Here is a 21,962-nt window from a genome sequence, read left to right as displayed (position 1 = left end):
TTAAGACACTAAAATCAATTTCTGTGTTACCTAAAAACCTGAAAATATTTTCAAATGTTCATCAATAAAATTGTAAGAGTGAAGACTTCTCTAATTATGGATGTTGTCAATCTTTATTTTCTACAGAATATGAAATGTGTATCACAGTGGTTTAATACTTTGCTAATTCTTACTGAATCCTTATGACCATCATGGTTTTTAAAAGGAGCATAACACAGGGGCAGACATTATTTAAGTATGTGGGTACAGTAGGAAAATCCCCCAAATCACTGTGTTTATCTATATCATTTAAGTGAAATGAATGTTTAAGCACTTTACTGAATTGGATCTTATGTATTCTTTGTATGTCTGGATTGCTGCACTAAAATATCTGTTGAGATAAATCTGCTTATCACATGGGCCTTAATACCTATCTACCTACCTGCCTTCCTGATGTAGATATTTAATTTTGAAAACAGGCTAAAATTGATGATCTGGGAGGTCTGGACACTTGAAATTAATTTAAATGTGTCATGTCTTGTTGATGTTGCATTGGCTTTGTGTAGGCAGAGTGTTATTGAACACAGATACAGTTAAAATAGCAGGCTGTAATTTGAAATGTGAATGACTCAGTTTTATTTGTAATTCACAGAATATGCAACTGTATTGAAGCAGGGGAGGAAGGGGATGATTTGTGGTTTATAGGATTTATTCTTACATGTGGTGGTGGGAGGAAACACAACGGGTGCTAAATGTGTTAGCAATAGTGTGATTTTTGTAGAAAAGGGGAAAATATTTCAAATTATAGCTACACCTTCCGAAACTCTGTAATATTTTTGTTGTTATTATACATAGACAAAGATGCTGTTTAAGTTTCTATTTTGTTCATATTCCATGAGGATAATTTGAAGAATTCTTGGTGGTTCCCTCCCACCACCCTTCATACTATAGCCTTTTGTAAATGTTCTGCAATATTTTAGTGATGTGTGTGGCATTCATAGCAAGGTATTTAAAATTGTGTTTAATTGTCTAAATTTCTCTTTCTGCTCTGACACATGCTACTTTCCATATGTGACATATAAATGTAGAAGCCAGCATTCTTTTAATATGTTTAATCCATGTCTTTTGTTTTAAAAAGGCTGTAAACTGTAATCCATAAAATATAGTTGAATTGGCTAGATGATATTGACAAGGCAGAAGCAAATCTTCCAACTGGTTTTACTGAGGAGAAAACTGTACGTTATGAAAAGAAAAAAAAAAAAAATCTGTCAAATAACTCATTGTGTGGTATTTGAGGGACAGAAATTGTAAACCATCATTTGCTGTAGTTGTGCCTAATGCTGTTTTTACTGAGATGGTAAGTAGCACCTCCACGGGTTTTTACTGTTTTGGAGTCTGATTCAGGGAGTATTTTCTCCTGAACTGAAACTGTTCTGGTTGGTTGTCTCAGGCCATTGGAGGCTCTTTACCCTCTAGAAAAGGTACCCTTCCTGCCCCTTGGCACAGTGAAATCTAGTCAGTTTGAGGAGTCTTAAAAAGTCAGGAGGAATTTCATGTGGTTTAGGTTGACATTGCTTGTCCTCTAAGAATGGGGTGTCACATGTGACTAGATTTGGTCATCTCATAGTCTTTTGTAAGAGTAACAAAGATTCTTAGAAGAGATCAAGGAAATAGCTACCCAGGGAAAGACAGAAATATTTTGTAATTGGTATGGTTAGTTAATCTTACTGTTCAGCACATCCATATCAATATTAATATAATGGGAATTGACTTCTCACTTCAATGATTATTTATGTGCTGAACTGGGCAGCACTTTTTTCATGCTAGTATAGTTAAAGGTTTCATATATGTCTTATGCAACATGGTATGCTTATTTCTTAATAATTTCTTCTTGAACCGTTTCACTGTACACACAGTTTTTATGCTGATGTATGTGGAATTGCACAACAGAACTGTTATGTAGAAGAATTTCTGACAGAGAATGGCCACGATATTTTGTTGCAAGGTTTGGACAATCCAGGCCTGAGATCAGACTGCTAACAACAGCTGTGTTATGAGAATGACCTTGAAGGGCTGTGTTATGAGGAACTGTATCTGTTGAGTAAAGATAAATGAGGAATTTTCCCAGCTATGTATCTGGCTAAGCTAAGCACAAATATGCAGCAAACAGCAAGATGCTAGCCTATCACAGTTTCCCTTTGGGTGTGTGATAAGTTGCTTATGACCAATAATCAAGGGGTATGGAGTGCATAAACAGCGGGTGCTTGCTGTGCAAAGTATATAACCAAGCAATTCGGGCAATAAAGGGGGATGACAAGTAGCTGCATCGGTGTGATTGTCGTTACTCGGCCAACTCTCTGAGGGGACCCTGTTGCACTGTTACTTTCATGTGAAACTTTAATTGGACTTGTGATAGTGACAGGCTTTATACTGTGTATGGTCTGTAGACTTTAACCAAAGGATAATGTACTAGAATTACTGGTCATGCCAGCTATGTCATAGCATAACACCAGGTCCCTTAGAACTGCAATTAAAAAAGATAGGAATATATACCTGTTCTTAGAAAAATATAAAGGATGCCACTGCAACCATGTGGATTCTGTGTAATTTACTCAGTCTGTGAAGGAATTTTTAAGCATTGCTATCTACAACAGCATTCTTTCTAGAATTTTGAAGACAAAAAAGACTCTTGGGTTGCAATTTGTTTTATTAGTCTTGGATCAGCTACCCATTAATTTCTGAATACAGTAGCTTAAATGAACATGACAGCCAGCTGAATATGAGCTGGCAACATGCCCAGGCAGCCAAGACAACCAATAGCACCATGGCCTGTATCAGAAGTAGTGTGGCCAGCAGGACTAAGGAAGTGATTGTCCCCCTGTACATGGCACTGGTGAGGCCACATCCTGAATGCTGTGTTCAGTTTTGGGCCGCACGCTGCAAGGAAGACAATAAGGTGCTGGAGTGTGTCCAAAGAAGGGCAACGAAGCTAGTGAAGGGTCTAGAGCACAGGTCCTGTGAGGAGTGGCTGAGGGAACTGGCAGTGTTTAGCCTGGAGGAAAGGAAGCCCAGAGGAGATCTTTATGCCCTCTACAATTACTTGAAAGGAGGTTGTAGCAAGGGGAATGTAGGTCTCTTTTTCCCAAGTAACAAGTGATAAGATGAGAGAAAATGGCCTCAAGTTGTGCCAGGGGAGGTTTAGATGGGATATTAGGAAAAAAATTTCTTAACCAAAAGAGTTGTCAAACATTGGAACAGGCTGCCCAGGGAAGTGGTTGAAGCACCACAGCAGAAGGTATTTAAAAGCACTGTAGATGTGGCACTTAGGGACCTGGTTTAGTGATGGACTTGGCATTGTTAGATTTACGGTTGGACTCAATGATCTTAAGGGTCTTTTCCAACCTCAGTGATTCTATGTTTCTATTAATTTTATTTGCAAGGCAGTTTCAGAATCAGTCAGATACAAATTCAGGCAGAAGATGCTTATATGATGCCTTGATTAGGTAAGGATCAAAACCAAGGAACTGAGTTTAAATCTAGTTCCTGAACTAATGGACAGATAGTAAATGGCTGCAGGCCCTCAATAATGCTTCACACAGCTCTTTCTCCCAACAGCTGTTCTCACAGTAGTCTCAAGCAAGGTTGCACAGTTGCGTTGATTAGACCAGATCTTGAACAAAGACAGCTAAACCCCTAGTTCACTGAGGAAAGAGGTTTCAGAAGAAAAACACTGAGAATTACGATTACGGGACTGGTCAGTGCAATTAAAGCTTGTTATTGTACTCAGGTTCCTGATGTATATTTCATATATATATATTCAAGTCTTGCCGCTAATCAACATATAATTGCATTATACTGAAATCATTCCCCCTGTTATCTAACTGTGTACAGTACTGACATTCTTGTGTATAATGTATTTTATCTTTTTTATATAGACCCAAATATTGCACATCATTTGATGCATGAGTTATGCTGTTGAATCCCCCAAAGCTTTGCTGAACTGGATCTACAGGCTTTTTGGAGCTTGTTTAATTTGTTATCTTAAAATTTTAAAGGCAGGCATTATTGCTGAAATTCCATGAGTGCTCTAAGCTGAATCAGACTAGTACTGCCACAAAAAAAAGGTGGATATCACTATTCTTACTCCCTGCAGCTTGCTTCTGTCCCAACTGCCTTGATCCTTAGTGTCAACACAGATCTTCATATAGGTCATGACAATTTTAACCTGACAGTAATGTTTAATTTAGGAATATGATAATTAATTCTGCCAATTAATCAGTCAAGCAGCTGTCCAGATTGTTTTTCTAGTGTAAAAGAGCAGGATAGTGCAGAGGTAGAGACAGGAACAAAAAGACAGTGGCAGAGAGAAGGCAGGACCATCTCTTTCAATGGACAGGCCAACTCAGACCTTGTTCATTTACTTAAGAACTCCAGGGTGAATGCTCTTAAATGTGTACATCAAGGCTGTGCTGTTATATAGTAATCTCAACAGGCTGGAGAAATGGACTGATACAAACCTCATGAAGTTCAACAAAGGGAGGTGCCACACTGTGCCTGGGAATAACCTCATGCACCATTACATGCTGGGGGCTGACCAGCTGAAGAGCAGCTTGGCAGAAAAAGCCTTGGGGTTTAGGTAGGCACCAGGCTGACCATGAGCCGGTAGTATGCCCATGAAGCAAAGCAAGTCAGTGTTGTCATGAGTTACGCTATGCAGAGTATCACCAGCAAGTTGAAGGAGATGATTCTTCCTCTCTACTCAGTGCTGGTGTGATGCACCTGGGTTCTGTGCCCAAGTATAGCTTGTACCAGGTTTGCTGGTACATGGACATCCTGGATGTATCAGCTGGATACAGTCCTTGGCAACCTGTTACAGCTGACCCTGCTCTGAGCATGGAGTGGGAATAGAGACTTCCCAAGGTGTCTTCCGGCCTCAATGCTTCTGTCATTCTATGAAGTGGAGTGCATGGTGGATAAAACCAAGTCACTAGGTACCCACAGTAATTAGTATTGTCACAAAAATCATATTGACTATTATATTTCTTACTGTTATTTATGTATATCTTGTAGAATAGGCATGGCTAGAATGTGCAGTACTTGAAGTGCAGATAACGTGCCATACAACTTAATAACACAAGAGGAAACAAATGATGTATTCACAATGACTTTTCATTTCAATCAACATATAGATACTACAAAAGAGGCTGGGCATATTTTTACTACCTTGTCTTCATTATTTTTTTTCCTCAAAAGACTTGTTCAAATTGATATTTGCAGTAAGCTTTTTATTAACAATGGTGGGAGCTGTAATGAACCAAAAAAAGTAAAATTTCTTGTTATTTCCATAGTTGCTGAAAAATTAGAGAAAGTATCAGTAAGTCCACATGACCAAAATATATTATTTTTAATGTTGTTACAAAACCATGTAGGATTTGCAAGGTGATATCAAAATGGTATCTGAAATCTACCAGATTAGTTATCTGTATCTAAGATGTCAGTCAAGAGAAATAGGAAATGTGTTGTCCTAAATAAATAATTTAAATTATTTTTTAAATCATAAAGCTGTGCAGAAGGAACTTTTACACAAAAGTCCAGAGAAATAATTTACTTAACATAAGATGTTGTGAGCATGTAGAGCATATATATGAGCATATTGCATGAGGTACCTATCATTCTAAGAAGTAGGTGATATAATCTGAAATTGATTACCATTCACAATACTGTACTTCTTACATAAAAATAAACATTAGTTTTGTAAAAAATGTCAAGATTTTTGAATAGTTATTTTATGAATAGTTCATTTCACTGTGGAGTATTAAATGTGGTCTAGTCATGATACAGCTATAAAAGTTTCCACACTTCACTAATACTGATAAGCAATATGTGGATATGCAAAGAATTTTAGTACAGCATGGGTGGAGCTAAAATTTAGATGCTGTTATGAAACATTTAAAAGATTGTCACAAAATAATCCACATCAAAGAGCAATAAAATAAATTTACTGAAGTTATTTATGTACTTTGATTAAAGCTTTATGAGAAAAGCTAGGGAGATCAGTGCTGGGTTAAGAGTAATGGAAGAAAGATGCTGAAAAGCTGCTAATGCCACAGTTTCTAAGAAGGAAGAAGATTAGTAGGCTTATGAATTGTATACTTATTCACTGTAACAGTCCATAGGTCATGTCTACTCATTTTTTTATTCAGATGCAGAGTGCACCTGAGTTTGCCTGGAAGCAAACAGACTTAAGTAATTTGAGTAAGTTCATAAGGGTTGCCTTTTGAAAGAGGGATATGAAAATGAGCATGAAAGTTAAGTCACTCTACAAAAGCAAATACGAGACTGTGAGGCTGTTTCACCTGGAGGAACAGAGTTTTTGCATCAAAAATATTAAATTATGTGTACTTTAATGGTTTAAAATGGTGTCTCATCTTACGAATACCAGCCATTTTACAACACAATGCTTTATTTTTATGTTTTTATTAATATCTAAACAAACCACTATCTGCCAATAACCTAAGAAAATACAACCTTTTTCCTCAGAATAATTGTCACAGAAGAGTGGCCTCCAAATTTGGAGATTCATGCAGTACCTGTTGGAATCTCTGCCTGCTCCTTGAGGGATGCTAGACAAATCATTTGGAGTATAATCTAAAACTGAGTGAAGTTAAGAAATTTGCCAACAAGTTTTTCATCTATTTTTTAAGTCTGAAAATTAGAAGTGGAGTGGCTGCTTAACAGAAAACACTCTTCCACTCCTAATTAGGTACTTATATCCTTTATCAATTATCAGTACTAAGTCATTCTGAGTGTAGTTATTGCTTAGTGTTATTAGCATAATTTCCATGAGGATGTTTGGTGCTCCAAATAGTGTATACTACATTTTGAGAAGACTTTTGTCATTTTGGAAAATTAGTATTTTTTCTTTGGAATGACATTTACAGATGTCACTCTTAGTGGTTTCAAACTTTGAAAGTTCTTATGAAACAGTAGCATGAAGCTGAGTTTTTTTGCTTTGATTTTCTTACTTGCAGCTGTACTGAGAAATATTACACGCCCATAAAGGAAGCCATGCTGTTTGTTTTCTGTCAGAAGCTCCATAATCTTCCAGCTTTATCAGAAAGAGATCTTAGTAAGTAGGTGCCACTGAAGGGATTTAGCAAAAAATGAGGCACTGACATTAATTACGTAGTGAAATAAATTGTTGTATTTCTGCTACCTGACTAGTTCTGCCCTTTAATATTTGTGTAAATGTAGTCACTGATCAGAGAGCGGATCAAGTAAAAAAGGATGAGGGAGAAGATACCCTGATTTGTGAATCTGTTTCCTTTCCTTATTTTTTAAATCAACAGTGTTGATTTTGATACAAAAGACTAGGAAAGTACAAAAAGAAAAAAAGAGAAACTGGGGGAAAGGTCAAAGATGAAGTATGAGGCAGTCCTGGTAAATATATATAGCAGTCTGTCAATGTTTGCCTGACACATCCTACCATATTACAGAATAGGGGGGAAATAGGGTCTGCTGACTTCACTCAGGAAGCTTGTTGTCTGCTGACTCACTAACTCTTACTTCACATCCAGAAAAAGTGGTTCCTCAGGAGAAAAGGACTTCAGAATTAGCTAAATGGTTCTGAGAAAAGTCAAGGAAAAAAAAAATTTGAGTTTTTAAGTGTAAGCAGTGGTAAAGGAATGGGTTTTAACTTTACATGATATTCAATCTCTTTTTTTTTTTTTTTTTTAAATGGCACTTTAGATAGAACAGGAATGTTGACTGACCTAAAATCATACTTGCAATAAAACCTAATTGTGACAAAAATAAGAAAAGCTGGGGAAGCTCAGACTTTTGTAGGGGTCAAGAAGAAAGACTAGCGATATTCTTGTAAGTAATGGTTAAGGTAGGTTCCACCTGCTTAAGATACTATCTGGGAGGCCTCTCCCCTTAGTATTTTGCAGATGTTCAGAAAACAGGTCTTCAGGAAGAAAGCCTTCTGGAATCCTCTCCTTGCTGGGGTAGGAAGGACATGGATATTTGAATGGATCTGTGTGCACCTGTGGGCTCAGCACCTGCTTGCTGGGGTTTCTGTGAAAACACTCGCAGAGCATTCTGAGTGTTTGTTCTTATGTGATGTTATCAACAATTTAATCAATTAAATAATTGTTACTGGACATCTGCCTTAATTCTTGTTTGAAAGACCAGTCACAACCCTAACACTATTTACTTACCAAGCAACTAAACTGGGATGAATTTCTGAGTCTATTGACCTAATTTCTTTACGAAAGAGACACACTGTTACCTCTTTTTCACTAACGTGATAAGCTAGAGCATTCCCTTCTGCTTCCCTTTTGTATCATCCTTCTGCTTTTAAGCTTTAGTATATAAACCATAGTATCGGACAGAAGAAGGAAAGAGCCAAAGAAGACTGGAAGGAGCCAGAAGTTGCTTTGACAGAGCAGGAGAAAGGTTCTCAGGTCCTGAATTAGGTTTTTTCTTCTCTCAGCAGCTGTTGGGTACTGGGGCTATGAAATATACCTGCTTCAAGTGCCCTGAGACCATCCCTCCTCCTGAACGTTTGGCTACTTGTGCTCAGGGCCAATTTAGTACAGTTGAGGACTGTCCCCTCCCTCTGGTGACCTTTGAGAGATCCCTCCCAGACACACCCCTTCCAGACAGCACTGCAGGAAGTGTTCAGGTTCCTGTGGGAACTGATCTAAGGTGCTGTGGTTGTGTTTGGATCTCACCTGAACTACAGCTGTTACTGCATCTATACCTGGCCACTGGCCTGCTAATCTGGGCCAAGACGCTGACCCACAGGATGACATCCCACACTGACCTTGAACATTCCTCACCACTATGGGCCTGCCTGGTGATCACATGTTACCCTCAGAGGGCCTGATCCTAACTCTGAATTGCTCACTTGCATTCCTGGCTTCACTTTCACTCTGGCTGCAGTTTCTGGTGTGGTTTAACCCTATCAAGCAGCTGAGCCCCACAGAACCATTTACTCACATCCCTCCAGTGGCATGAGGCAGACAATCAAAAGGGTAAAAGTGAGAAAACTCATGGATTGAGATGAAGACAGTTTAAAGCAAAAGCTGTGCATGAATGCAAAGCAAAAATGAATTCATTCATTACTTCCTATGGGCAGACAGCCATTTCCAGGAAAACAGGCCATCACACATAATGGTTACTTGGGAAGACAAACACCATAACTCCAGAAGTTCCCCCTTCATCCTGCCCCCAGCTTCTATTGCTGTGTGTGATGTCATATGGTATGGAATATCCCTTCAGGCAGTTGGGGTCAGCTGTCCTGGCTTTGTCCCCTCCCAGCTTCTTGTGCACTCCCAGCAAACTTGCTGCTGGGGTGGAGTGAGAAACAGAAAAGCGCTGTTAAAACTGTATAAGCACTGCTCAGCAATAACTAAAACTTTGGTGTGCTATCAGTGCTGTTTTGGTGACAAATCCAAGGGATAGCACCACAGAGCTATGATGAAAATTAACTCTACCCCAGTCAAAGTCAGGACAGCTGATCAGGTCTTACTCATCTTGCTCAGAGGCTGTGAGACAGGTCTGTGGCTGGTAAGCTTTTGGAGTCTCCCTCAGCTCCTACCTGCCCTCCATTAGGGAGTAGCCAGCATGTGCTGCACAGGGACAGTTAGGTCAGGCCTTCTTGAGTCCTCAGCCCAGAGAGCCAAATCTCTGGGAGGAGGGGGTGCCTTCACAGTACTTACATTTACTAATGGATAATACTTTTTACTATTTTGCTTCACAGGATAAAGGATTAAACAGAAATATTGCTAATTTTGTATATATTAGTATACATATGCATAAAGGTTTGGCATTTATTTCGGTGTTTGAAGCAGTCATACTGGTAGGTATCATGGAAGAAAATTGCACCCATGAATATGCCTAACAGAGTCAGAACAATGAACAGTGACTGTCCAGACACAGGAAATTAGGAGCTTAAAAACCAGAATTAGGTGTGCTCATAGAAAACTGCTGACTGAAGAGGGGAACTGCACCAGTCTGTTGTGGAGTGGCTGGAAGAAAATAGGCATGTTGTGAGTGATCCAGACCAAGGGGCTTCACAACTGCAGCTGTTGTAAAGGACATATGCAAAGTCAAAAGAGATAATGAAATTGGGTTTTTGAGAAACTGTCTATGTTGCAGAGAGGTAAGGAGAATGGAATGTAAGAAACAACAAGAGGGAGAAACAGAATGTAGGTACAGCAGAGCAAGGCGTGTGAACAAGCAGCTTTAACCTATTAACAACCAAAACGTAACGTGTGCGCTTTGTGCTATTGTATAAATTGCTGTGTATCCTTTAATAAAGTGGCATTAACTTGATCACATTGATCATGCACATTGTGTCTGAGACTTCTGTGTCAAGTGGCGCCCGAACAGGGACCCTCTCGCCGATGCTTGCTGGAGCAGAAGAGACGGTGCAGAGGGTGTGGAAGCCAGCTGTAGCAGGCACTGCCCCGGTGCCTGGAAGATGCTAGCTCAGTTGTTGGAATCTCACCCTGATTAGGTGAGTGGCTGGGGAGGAGATGGGGTCCACGCTAAGCAAAGATGAAGCGGCAGTGGTTAAGCTCCTCCAACATTTACTCTCTAAGAGAGGATTATCTTATGATGAGGGAAGCCTGAGGAAGTTGCTGTCATGGGCTCATCAGCGCGGATTAATCCCCTCAGTGACCGCAGCTTCCGAGTTAGCAACTTGGGGCAAGATTGGTGCGGCACTGTGGGAGGACATTAGCTCAGGCTCCAAGGAGAGTGTGAAATTCTCCACACTGGGGAGGCTGATACTATAAACTGAAAGAAATGAAAGCAGAATGGCAGGCCACCACCTCCGCTTTTGCGGCCCTGTCAGCGGAGGCAGAAAGTTCTAAAGAATCCGCCACATCGATGATGTTTGCAGGGCCTATATTTCCAAAAGCAGCCCCAGAAAAAGGGAGCAAGGCTGCTCTGCATGCAGCACCAGTGCTGTCACCTTCATCTAGAAGGAAGGACTGGGAGCAGGCATCTGCAGCAGATCCTTCACCCCCCACCCCCCCGAAGCCCCCAACGAATTCACCACCACCCGAGTCCTTGATACCAAGTCCAGGGAACCAGTTGCCAGAACAAATCAATATGCCTCTACCCATGTCTTCGCCACTGTCACCCCGATTGCTGCATGAAGAACACTGTCATGGCTTGGGAGACCCACAGCTGAGAAAATTAATGAAAAAATTGACACAGCTTGAACTGAAAATGCAGGAACTGGCTCAGCCTGTTCCTACAGTGCCACCGCCTCCTCCTCTCCCTGCTAATCCCTTTTTCGGAGGCAGTGTGTGGTGGGGTGGTCAAGCAGAAACATTAGAGATCGGGCCACTGCTGCCAGGGGGGGCAGTGGGAGGCGCGGCTGGTAATAGCAATCCAGCACATCGATGGCGGGGAGTCATTCGGGATGCAATAATTGAGGGGCAATTTAATCACCTTGGGCCAATGGCATTCCCGGTGGTAGCAACTCCACAGGGCAATGCATGGGAGGCCTTAGACTGGAAAATGATAAAGGAAGCAAAATTAGCAGTTACCCAGTATGGTTTGAAGTCACCGTATACTAATTCTGAGATACAGCATATCTTTACAGCAAACTTACTAACTCCATATGACGTGCGCATGATTACACAGATGATGTTAACAGCATCTCAGCAATTACAATTTTTGCAACGTTGGCAAGTGGCCTGTGAAGCTGCGGCGGCTATGCCCCTTCAGCAAGGAGATCCCTTATATGGGGTACAGTCCCAGATGTTGCTGGGGTCAGGTCCATTTGCCAACCCTGATTGGCAAGCGAAAGTAAAAATTAACACAGTAATAGAAACACTGTCTGATGTGCAAAAATTAATGGGTGACATTCGGTGGGTTCATAATATCTGTGGAATTACGAATGATGATCTGAAGCCATTGATGCTGCTCCAGGGTGTAGGAGGGACCTCGTACAGAGGGCAAGACCAGAGTTAGACCTCACACCGATGCAATGGAAGTTGTACTCAATTTATTTACCCAAATAGCCCCAAGATATACAGAGCCAGATGGTCACATGCTCTATGCTTTACAATCTATTGGCTAAAGGCACTTATCACGCCCCCGGAAGTGCTGTGATAGGTCTGCATCATTAGTACACGTGTATAAACTAAGTCTACTTTGTGGTTAGTGTATCCAGGCATTCATACAGGAAGGAAGCACCAGCTTGACTTCCTCATTCTTGCCCTTCCAGGTGACCTCAAGGGCAGGATTATCACATGGCAGTTTTCTGCTCAGAGACCCAGTCTGGATTGTCCAAACCCTGTAGGATCAGTGCATGACCCTGATCCCTAAAAAATCCTACCACACCTGGGAACGTCTGTAAAAGCTCAGGAGTGCCGTCAATTGGATGAGGATCAGCAACAGGTGTTACAAGTGATCACCAATAAAATAGTAACATCTCATGTTCATGGGCGACTGGATGATAAGGCCCTTTCCCTTCTGGGGATGAGTGTGAACACCCACTAGGACTTATTATCCAGTTGAGTGAAAAAAAAACAAACTTAGGTATTTTAGAATGGATATTTCTCCCATTCCAGCCCAGAAAAACAGTTGTTACATGTCCTGAACTGTTTTCACAGCTTATCATTAAAGGGAGACAGTGAATTTTAGACATCTCAGGCCTTGAACCTCCAATCATATATGCACCTGTATCTCAGTTATATTTGGACTGGCTATTAACTGCTTCAGCAGAGTTTCAAATAGCAGTTACTGATTTCATGGGAACTATCACCAACAGTTATCCTTCAGACAAGCTATTATCATTACTATCCCATCAACACTTTGAAAATATGCCTATGATATCAAAGGTTCCTGTTAAAGGGATAACTGTCTTCACTGATGCAGGACGCAAATCTCAGAAAGCTGCAGTCACATGGAAAGCAGGGGATGCCTGGGAACACAAGATACTCCCCAGGTTATCTGGAGATTCCTTACAAATTTTAGAACTCTGAGCTGTTGTCTGGGTATTTCAACACTGGTATCAAGAACCTGTTAATGTAGTATCAGATTCATTGTATGTTGTGGGTACAGTTCAATGTTTAGAACACAGCATGGTGAAACCTGTACGAAATCCTGTATTACATACTCTGTTGTTACAATTGCTGACACTTTAGAACCAACGTCAGGACAAATATTTTATTGTGCATATTCGCAGTCAGCAACAATGTGGAGGTCTTGCGTTGGGAAATGCTCGGGCTGATCAGCTTGTCACTCCAGCCTGGACAGGCCCTGACATGAAAACCTTTGAGCAAGCCAGGTTGTCACATGAGTTTTTCCACCAGTCAGCAAAAGTGTTGTCTAAGCAATTTCACATTTCTGTAGCTGATGCTAGAGGAATTGTACAATCCTGTCCTGACTGCCAAAAGGTAAGGATTGGCCTGGGTTTGGGGGTGAACCCTTGAGGACTCCAGCTTCTACAACTTTGGCAGATGGATGTAATGCATATCCCAGAATTTGGGAGGCTTAAATATGTACATGTCTCAATTTATACCTTTTCTCTCACACTCTGGGCAACGGCACAATCTGGAGAAACAGCGCGACATATAATTAAACACATGCATGCTGCAATTACAGCACTGGGAGTGCCCGCACAAATTAGAACTGATCATGGTCCAGCCTATATCTCTAAAAAATTTACCCATTTTTGCCAACTCTGGGGTATAAATCACATTACAGGTATACCACATTCCCCCACAGGACCAGCCATAGTGGAGAGAGCACACCAGACCTTGAAAGCACTTTTGCAAAAACAGAAAGGGGGAGAGGTCTTGGCTACTGCAGAGCGACTTGCAAAAGTGGTATATGTGTTAAATTACTTTCAACTCACAGGTGATAGGAATGAAACACCAGTAGTAATACATAGTTTGGGTATGAAATCTGGTATAAATCAGTGTGGAAACAATGTTTTTTTTCAATACAGAGATGCCGCTACAAGGGAATGGAAAGGACCTGCGGAACTAAAAATGACCGGTCGAGGATATGCTTGTGTTGTTACAGATACCAGCATCAGATGGGTTCCAAGTCGATGGGTGCGGCCCTGGAAAAGGGAAGTCAGGAAGGATGATGCAGAAAACTAATGAGTTATTAACCTGAGGAAGGGATTATGCTTGTGTATTTTTTAATCACTCTTATAACAATACTGCTCGCCAAGGCCACAGTGTTAATGCAATTAGTGTCATTCATCGCAATGCTACTGCATGGGGTAATTATACCGCACATAATTTTTCACGAACCTCTGTTGTTCCTCTTGCGCTACCTCCTGGTGTGTTTTTAATCTGCGGAGATCATGCCTGGGGAGGCATTCCATCCAAATTGAAGGGAGGTCCGTGTAGCCTCGGACACCTCATGTTATTAGAAAACATTGAATTTTGGAATACAGGTGAAATCTTTGCAGCCTCCATGTTGGCACCAGGAGTTGGCATTGCAAATGCTTTAGCTACTTTAAATAAATTAGGATGCTGGGTTAGTAAGCAAACTAATGCTGATTCTTTAGCTTTAAGTGGTCTTTTAACTGATGTTGATAGTGTTAGGCATGCTATATTGCAGAATAGAGATGCTATTGATTTTTGCTTTTAGCACAAGGACATGGTTGTGATGAGTTTGAAGGGATGTGTTGTATGAACCTATCTGATCATTTGGAGTCCATTTTTAGAAGCACTCAACAGTTAAAGGATGGAGTTAAACATCTGACAGAAAGTTATAACCTGGATTGGTTGACGAAAATATTTAAAGGATGGGGACTATCAGGATGGTTAATCTCAGTCGTCAAAACTGTAAAGGTGGTTTTCTTGATTGGCATAGTTGTGTTTTTAATATTGCAATGTCTCATCAGTCTCCTGCAAAGGGCCCTGCAGAGGACTATCAGTGCAACATTCTTAGCACAAACACAAAACGGGGTCTGGATCGCTCAAAAACAGAAAGGGGGATTTGTGGAGTGGCTGGAAGAAAATAGGCATGTTGTGATCAATCCAGACCGAACGGCCTCACAACTGCAGCTGTTGTGATGAACATATTCAAAGTCGAAAGAGATAATGAAATTGGGTTTTTGAGAAACTGTCTATGTTGCAGAGAGGTAAGGAGAATGGAATGTAAGAAACAAGAGGGAGAAACAGAATGTAGGTACAGCAGAGCAAGACGTGTGAACAAGCAGCTTTAACCTATTAACAACCAAAATGTAACGTGTGCGCTTTGTGCTAGTGTATAAATTGCTGTGTATCCTTTAATAAAGTGGCATTAACTTGATCACATTGATCGTGCATGTTGTGTCCGAGACTTCTGCATCAGTCTGTAACAGTAGACATGATGCAATATGCCTTCCAGGAGTATATCTGAAGAAAATCTACAAACAAAATCCCATTGCAGCTTCAGCTAGAGATGATACACTCCCTGAAAGAGACTGATGGCCTTGAGCATTCCATCTTTCCCTTTTGTAGTCAAGATGCTCTGTTCCTTACATGATCCATTGTATGACTGGAATCCACAGTTACAACAAATAAGCTTTGTTCTTGTTCTGTACATGTAATTCAAGCTGGTTTTACCTTTGACCTGAAGCCTCTTACGAGCACAGTTTCACTGGCTTACTGTAGAGTTTTTCATAGGCTTAGCATCTATTGTTCATTTGGTTACAGAACAGGGCTTTACAAATAGAATATCAGGGTACCATGCCAAGTCTGCATTCAAACTGTTTCAAAGTGAAATCCTAGGAAAGACTACTCACATAGAAAATTTTACTTTGGTGAGAATGTAATTCTACCTAGTTTTGTTCTGTGATGATCTTACTGCATGATTACAGTGTTTTAGAAGGGAGACACAACTTCTTTTTGTTTCACCAATGCTGATGGAACAGATTGGTTTCAGATCTAGCAGCTGAGCTGCTTGTGTGAATTATTCATTCATTAACCCACGTGAGGCAATGTGAGATGAGTTAACAATGTTATTTAAGTTATCTGAAATAGTCAAGTTTATTTTCACAGGTGTGGGTTGGGGAGTATTACACAATTGGCTCATTTGGCAGATGTGAGAGGGCATTGACATCTGACGTGGCACAGAACAGTAGATAGCTGGGAACAGACTAGGGTGGCAATTTCTTCTGCATTTCTTTGTATCATTTTGTCTTTGTATTTAATCTGTTTGCAGGGCATCAGAGAAACATGAACTTGGTGGTTTCATTGACTAAACTGCCTTTCAGCTCCTCTTCAGGGAATTTTGCACAGGTTTCAGAACACTGGGTCTATGTATCCTGAAACAAATGTGGTTGCTCCCTTCCATAACAAATGGGGGATTAAGACAGTTGATCCATTAATTATATGTGAACTTGATACAAGTGGATACATTCAGATGGATAATTACTGAACTATACAAAAAAAACTGTGAAGGTTCATGACCGATGGAATCCTGCTGTGGTGGTATAGACTGCCTAGATGATGGAATAATAGCAAGGCATGTGGGAAAGAAGACCAATTTCTTTACACCTTCAAAATGCACATAACAAAATATAGCATGAGAGCTGAACTTCTTCCACTTTCAGAAATTCAGCTTATGGAGATACTATTTTTTATTCTGTTGTAAGTGCATTTTTTTCTCCTTCTGGACTCCATTTCAGTTGCATTTACAGTCTTGGACTGTTATGGACTTGCTGATGCCTGTACTCCTGTTGCTTTAAGTGGAAACATGAGCTGGCAAGAAACAACCTTCAGTTTCTGTCCATTTTACTAGCTATTCTCGAACTTCAGGGAATAGAACATTGAGAAAGATCCTTCCACAGCCTAACGCAAATTGTTTGTTGTCTGCCTTGAACCTGTCTAAACGAGTTTAGCTGATTTTGCTCACAGGAAGTCCTTTGCCAATAAATCTAAGGAAAAAGCAAATTCATACAGCAAAAGGAAGACAAACAGCTTGGGCAGATAACCTCTTCCGCTTGCAAAGGTGGATCTGGAAGAGAAGACGCTGGCTAAAGTCTCTTAGCTTTCTCTTAAAGAATAATAAAAAAAAAATAGAAAAAGTATCCTTAAATTAGCCTACTGAATGCACAATCAGTGAAAGTAGAGGTTTCACATAAACTAACAAATTAAGCATCAGGCTTTCCACACTCTCCTACTGATATGGAACCTACAAACACTTTTCCTTCATTAGGATTTACTTTTATTTAGCTAGTTCAGAGGAAGAATACTTCCTTGCTCAGATTAAGAAAACCTTTCCCCATCCTGTAGCAAAGACAAAGCTGTAAGAGTGCTAGATTAGATACAGATGCCTCTAAACTACTAGAAGCGTTTCCATCGATTTCAGTAGCCATTGATTCAACTCCTAAGCATGGAGTTATTCAGATGCTTGCTATAGATGAAATAAGGACTCTTGTGAAATGTTAAGAAAAAAAATGTAAACTCAGGAGTGACCAATAGGTCAAAAATATATTTTATGTGCAAAGCGCTGTAACTGACCACTCACTAATAAAGAAGTCCTTTTCTCAGAATGAGTATGGTTCTAATGCCCAGAATATCAATATTTCAGAGCACATACAGATACTGTTAAGTCTCTCTGAAGGCTATCCAGGATGTCTTTGCACATGGAAGCTTTGTGTTTGATAGAATGACCATGACAGCATCATTCACAAGCATTCTGAAGTACTTAAAAGTTGAATAATACTTTATTCAAGCTCAGAGATGAAACAGCCATTCCAAAGCATCTCTTTTGCAATTCACTAGCCCTTCTCAACCCCACAAGAGCACAGCAGATGTTTGGATTGTATTCTGTGGGCAAGACTTCAAAGAGAAATTTAGGACTTGGGGACTATTAAATCCTGGATTAATATATTGAAGTGGAATTTAAAATCATTGCCAAAACAGCTGTTGTTTACTATCTCTTAACAAACCAGATGACTTGAGAAAACATTTTTAAATGCAGATTACAGGAGGTCCAGTATTCCTGTGACACATATTTCAGGCAGCCCTAAATTTGTATTCCAGCTGCACTGTTACATCCCTTGGCAGTCTGTGTGCTCTGTTCTTTATGCAAACCTATTAATTCTAATGCACATAGCCAGGAAATACCATGGGAGAAAATGGAATCAACATGAATGAGCCTCATAGTGCTTAAACAGATCAGTTTACAATAAATGTGCATCACTTTTAGATGAATCCTGTTTCTCCAGTCAGGAGAACTCATTGATGAGTTGCCTGTGGTCAGTAAACCTAAGGTTCAATCCTGTTGGCTCTCGGTTGTCTCTTTACTCCACTCTTCAGTCACTCCTGTTCCATCTGAGATGCTATCAAAGACAAGAATCTAGTTTATAAAGTCTTTTCTTCTTTGGCTTCTTGATGTTCCTGAGCCTCTGCTATGAATTTGTTGGACAGACATATCTATGCAGAACTGTAGATCAAAACTTCCTTAGAGACTGAAGGTCACTGAGTGCATCTCATATTTATTTATTAATAACGAAGTGAACTCAACATTTTTATTTTACAGTTGGGAAAATTAAAGCACTAAGAGCTAGAACTCAGCTTCTCAGGCAGATTGATACTGAATGTCTGACTTGAGCACACCTTTCAGATGTGTTGAGTATCCAGGAACTTCATTTAGAGCTAAGGAAAAGTTTGTCTTTGTGCAAAGTCATGTTAGGTACCTGCCTAGACTTTCCAATTTAGAAAAGGACAACACTACACAATAAAGCACAGTAGGATATTAGTCTAAAACAGTTAGATTAGCATTACTGGTTTATTATGTTGACTTTACTGCTGGTTTTGAGCACTGTGGGCAAGGGCATCTATTTCTGAATATGAGAAAAGCATTCAGAAGTAAACAAACAATTAAACCTCACAGCATCCCTGTGAAACATTTTTAAAGATATGAGAGACAAAGCCATGAGTTCCAAATTCTGTAACTTAAGGTAGATCAACTCAGATAGACTCCAGTTCCATGGCCTGATGCTCTGGTCCGACCGAGAGACAAGCATCTGCAGCCTGGAAGCCATTTAACACTGTTAATGAAACGGGATGCCTAAGCTTGGCTTCTCAGTGCTCCACTTCTCAATGGAGCTGATGAGTTTGAGAGGAATGGCATGCTAATGTAGGGCTAAAAAACGTCTGGATCACTAGTTTTCTGTTTAACCAATACGAAATCTAGGGGAGGCCCTCTGCTTTACCAGTGGATTTCAAACCTTGACCTGCTGATTCTTACTCCCCTGCATCACTGACCAGAATACATCATTCTGTGTACACATGGAATAATTCTGGCATTTTATGCCCACTCTGCACAGTGCAGTTCAGCAAGCACCTAATAGCTTGTTTTACTATTATTGTTATTAGTTTAGTTTAGTTTAGTTATATCAACACACAAGTTTTACTTTTTTTTCAGTTCTCCTCCCCATCCCACTGGGAGGCAGGGGAGTAAGCAAGCAGCTGTGTAGTGCTTAGTTGCTGTCTGGGGATAAACTACAATGACAGGAATGCTCTGGTAAATGAGCTACCTTTATCTTTGCAGAAGAGGGGCTGATTGGGTTTCTGTGGAACACCTTTATCCTAGGATCTTGAGAAATTGTTTAAGCCTTTTCTTAAAATTATCACCTTTGGCCAGTTAATGTTTTATTTAGGATTTAATTCTTTATGTATTAGAGACTCCTGGCAATATTATTCAAAACAGGATAGATAGTATTCTTCATTATTGAGGAAAACCAAAAAACTGTTAAAAGAAAGTACTGTTGGTATCAGCCAACAATCAACCCATCATTCCTTACAGGTTTTTCCTTTACACATGCATGGGGCTTGCAAGTGAATGTGACAGAAGTGGCCAAATCCCATCTATGTCAATATCAAGCCAGAATACCCAGTCTTGCTTCATTGTTTACTTTGGAATCCAGAGTCAGGATTCAGCATAGCAATAATGGGACTTGTATCTCACTATAATAAAAGCTTTTCATCATAACTTGAAAAACAGGCTATACAATGCTAATAAATAAGGAAAATCAAATTAAAAGGCTAAGGTCTCCTATGCTACAGCCAGAGACATTGATTTAACTTTTTGGGAATTTCCTGTGAGAAGCTTATTTATGCAGTATTCCTACGTGCTGCATGGTATAAATGTACTATAGAAAGCTAAGTAAATATGCAGCACTCATATAGACTATATTTTTTGTGGTCAAGTTTAGTATTTCTTCTTTATAAAAGTGATCTGAAATGCTCTCTGAAAGTGAAAATTTCTATTAGCATGTAATATAAATTTCTAAAGGCAGTAGAGAGGGCTAAATTGGTGAAAGATTCTCCTTGAATGTGTTCTGTCTTCTGTTGAACTTGAGGAGGTTGCAGAAGGTGCAGAAGGTGGCACAGAAGGCACAGAAAAAAAGACTCTTGTATTATTTTTGAATTTCAGGATAGCTGACTTGTTGGTATGACTTCAAACTATGGAAATGTTTCCATAGTGAAGGCTTGGGTACTACTTGTCAGGTCAACACTATTAAATGTTTTACTGCCTGGTGAAGCAATGTGGGCTTTGGTGAAATTCAGTTCTCCTTCCAGCATAGCCAGTGATCTGCTGTATGACTTCAAATATGTCACTTTTACTTTTTACTCATAAACAATAACATCAACCTCTTTCATTCCTGCATCCTGCCTAACTGTATATGCGTTACATAGCTTTGCAGCTTGTTAAGCACTGTGATCCTAGAGAATAGTTAGGTACTTGCAAAGCTACTGAACAAGAATAAAGTTTTATTTTCTTTTAAGAAATAGAGTAGATAATGTAATGAGTAATCTCAATCACACCTTATCATGTTGCAAATGTCAGGAGTTACATAATTAATAGTAACAGGTTTTATGGAAAACCCCAGTAACTCATTGCACAGTTATGAAGGACATCAGAATGTTACTCTGTCTGAAGTATTATGTTACATTGGCAGTCCTCCTCTTGAAACAAGAAAATATACTCCACTATAAATAACTTGAAACATGAAGGAAAGCATCAGATTTCAAAATGAACTTGGCATATTAGAGGTACTGAAGATATGGTCTAAATAAAAAGATGGGATGAAATTTACTGAAGTTGAATTCAGGGTGTTGTCTGATATTAAAATATCTACCCAGGCATTGGACAATGATCAATTTTCAGGCAGGTGTTCTTCAGGGAAGATGGAATTATAACAGTTTGCAGGCTAGCTCTATGTGGTCGTGATTGCTTTAATACTGGGAAAGAGGCCAATATTGTAGTGAGACCCTGGTAATATGGATTGACCAGGAGGGTTCAGTTTGAGCACAGCGCTTCTACTTGAGAAATAGCTGAGATAATTGATGAGAATGAGTATCATCAGGCTAACAAATATAGCTGGATGAACTAAGTTCTTCAACTGAAAGAAGAGGAATACTTGGTTTCTATCTTTGCAGAAGACAGAAGAGCCACCAATGTGTTTAAAATGCATTGGGAAAGACTCAGCATAAACATTAGGGAAACCTTATAAATGGTAGGACATAGATTGCCTCTATGTGATGTGAAACTTTCATTGTCAGAGGGTCTTAAAAAGAGGTCGAAGAGATTTTTGACAGACAGGGGAGTGAAATAATCATCTATTAATATGTCTTCTAGCCTTCTCTTTCTAGGATAAATGTCATCTCGTCAGCTGATCTTGAGTCATTAAGATCACCTAGAAAGTGTGTGGAGGAAAACATACAAAACTCTGCAACCACAGGACTTCTTAAGGGCACAAATTGCAACTTTATGTCAGGGCCATGAACGCACTTATAAGCTTTAATTGTTTTAATTGGTCTCACCAGGGACCATCACACATGCACCCTCTGCCCATGGCCCAGAAGTCCCATTTAAATCCAGGTCTGAGTATCCCATCCTGGCCTGAGTTGTGCTGTATGCGCACCTTTCTCCATTCCTGTCTTCTTTTGATCCTGAATTGTTTGGATTTCCTGACTTCACCTAGAACCTGAGCCATT

Source organism: Tyto alba, unplaced genomic scaffold (assembly GCF_018691265.1).
Source record: "Tyto alba isolate M040663 unplaced genomic scaffold, T.alba_DEE_v4.0 Super-Scaffold_42, whole genome shotgun sequence".
Lineage (NCBI taxonomy): Eukaryota > Metazoa > Chordata > Aves > Strigiformes > Tytonidae > Tyto > Tyto alba.
The sequence above is the reverse complement of the archived record's forward strand: the minus strand, read 5'-3'. Positions refer to the sequence as shown.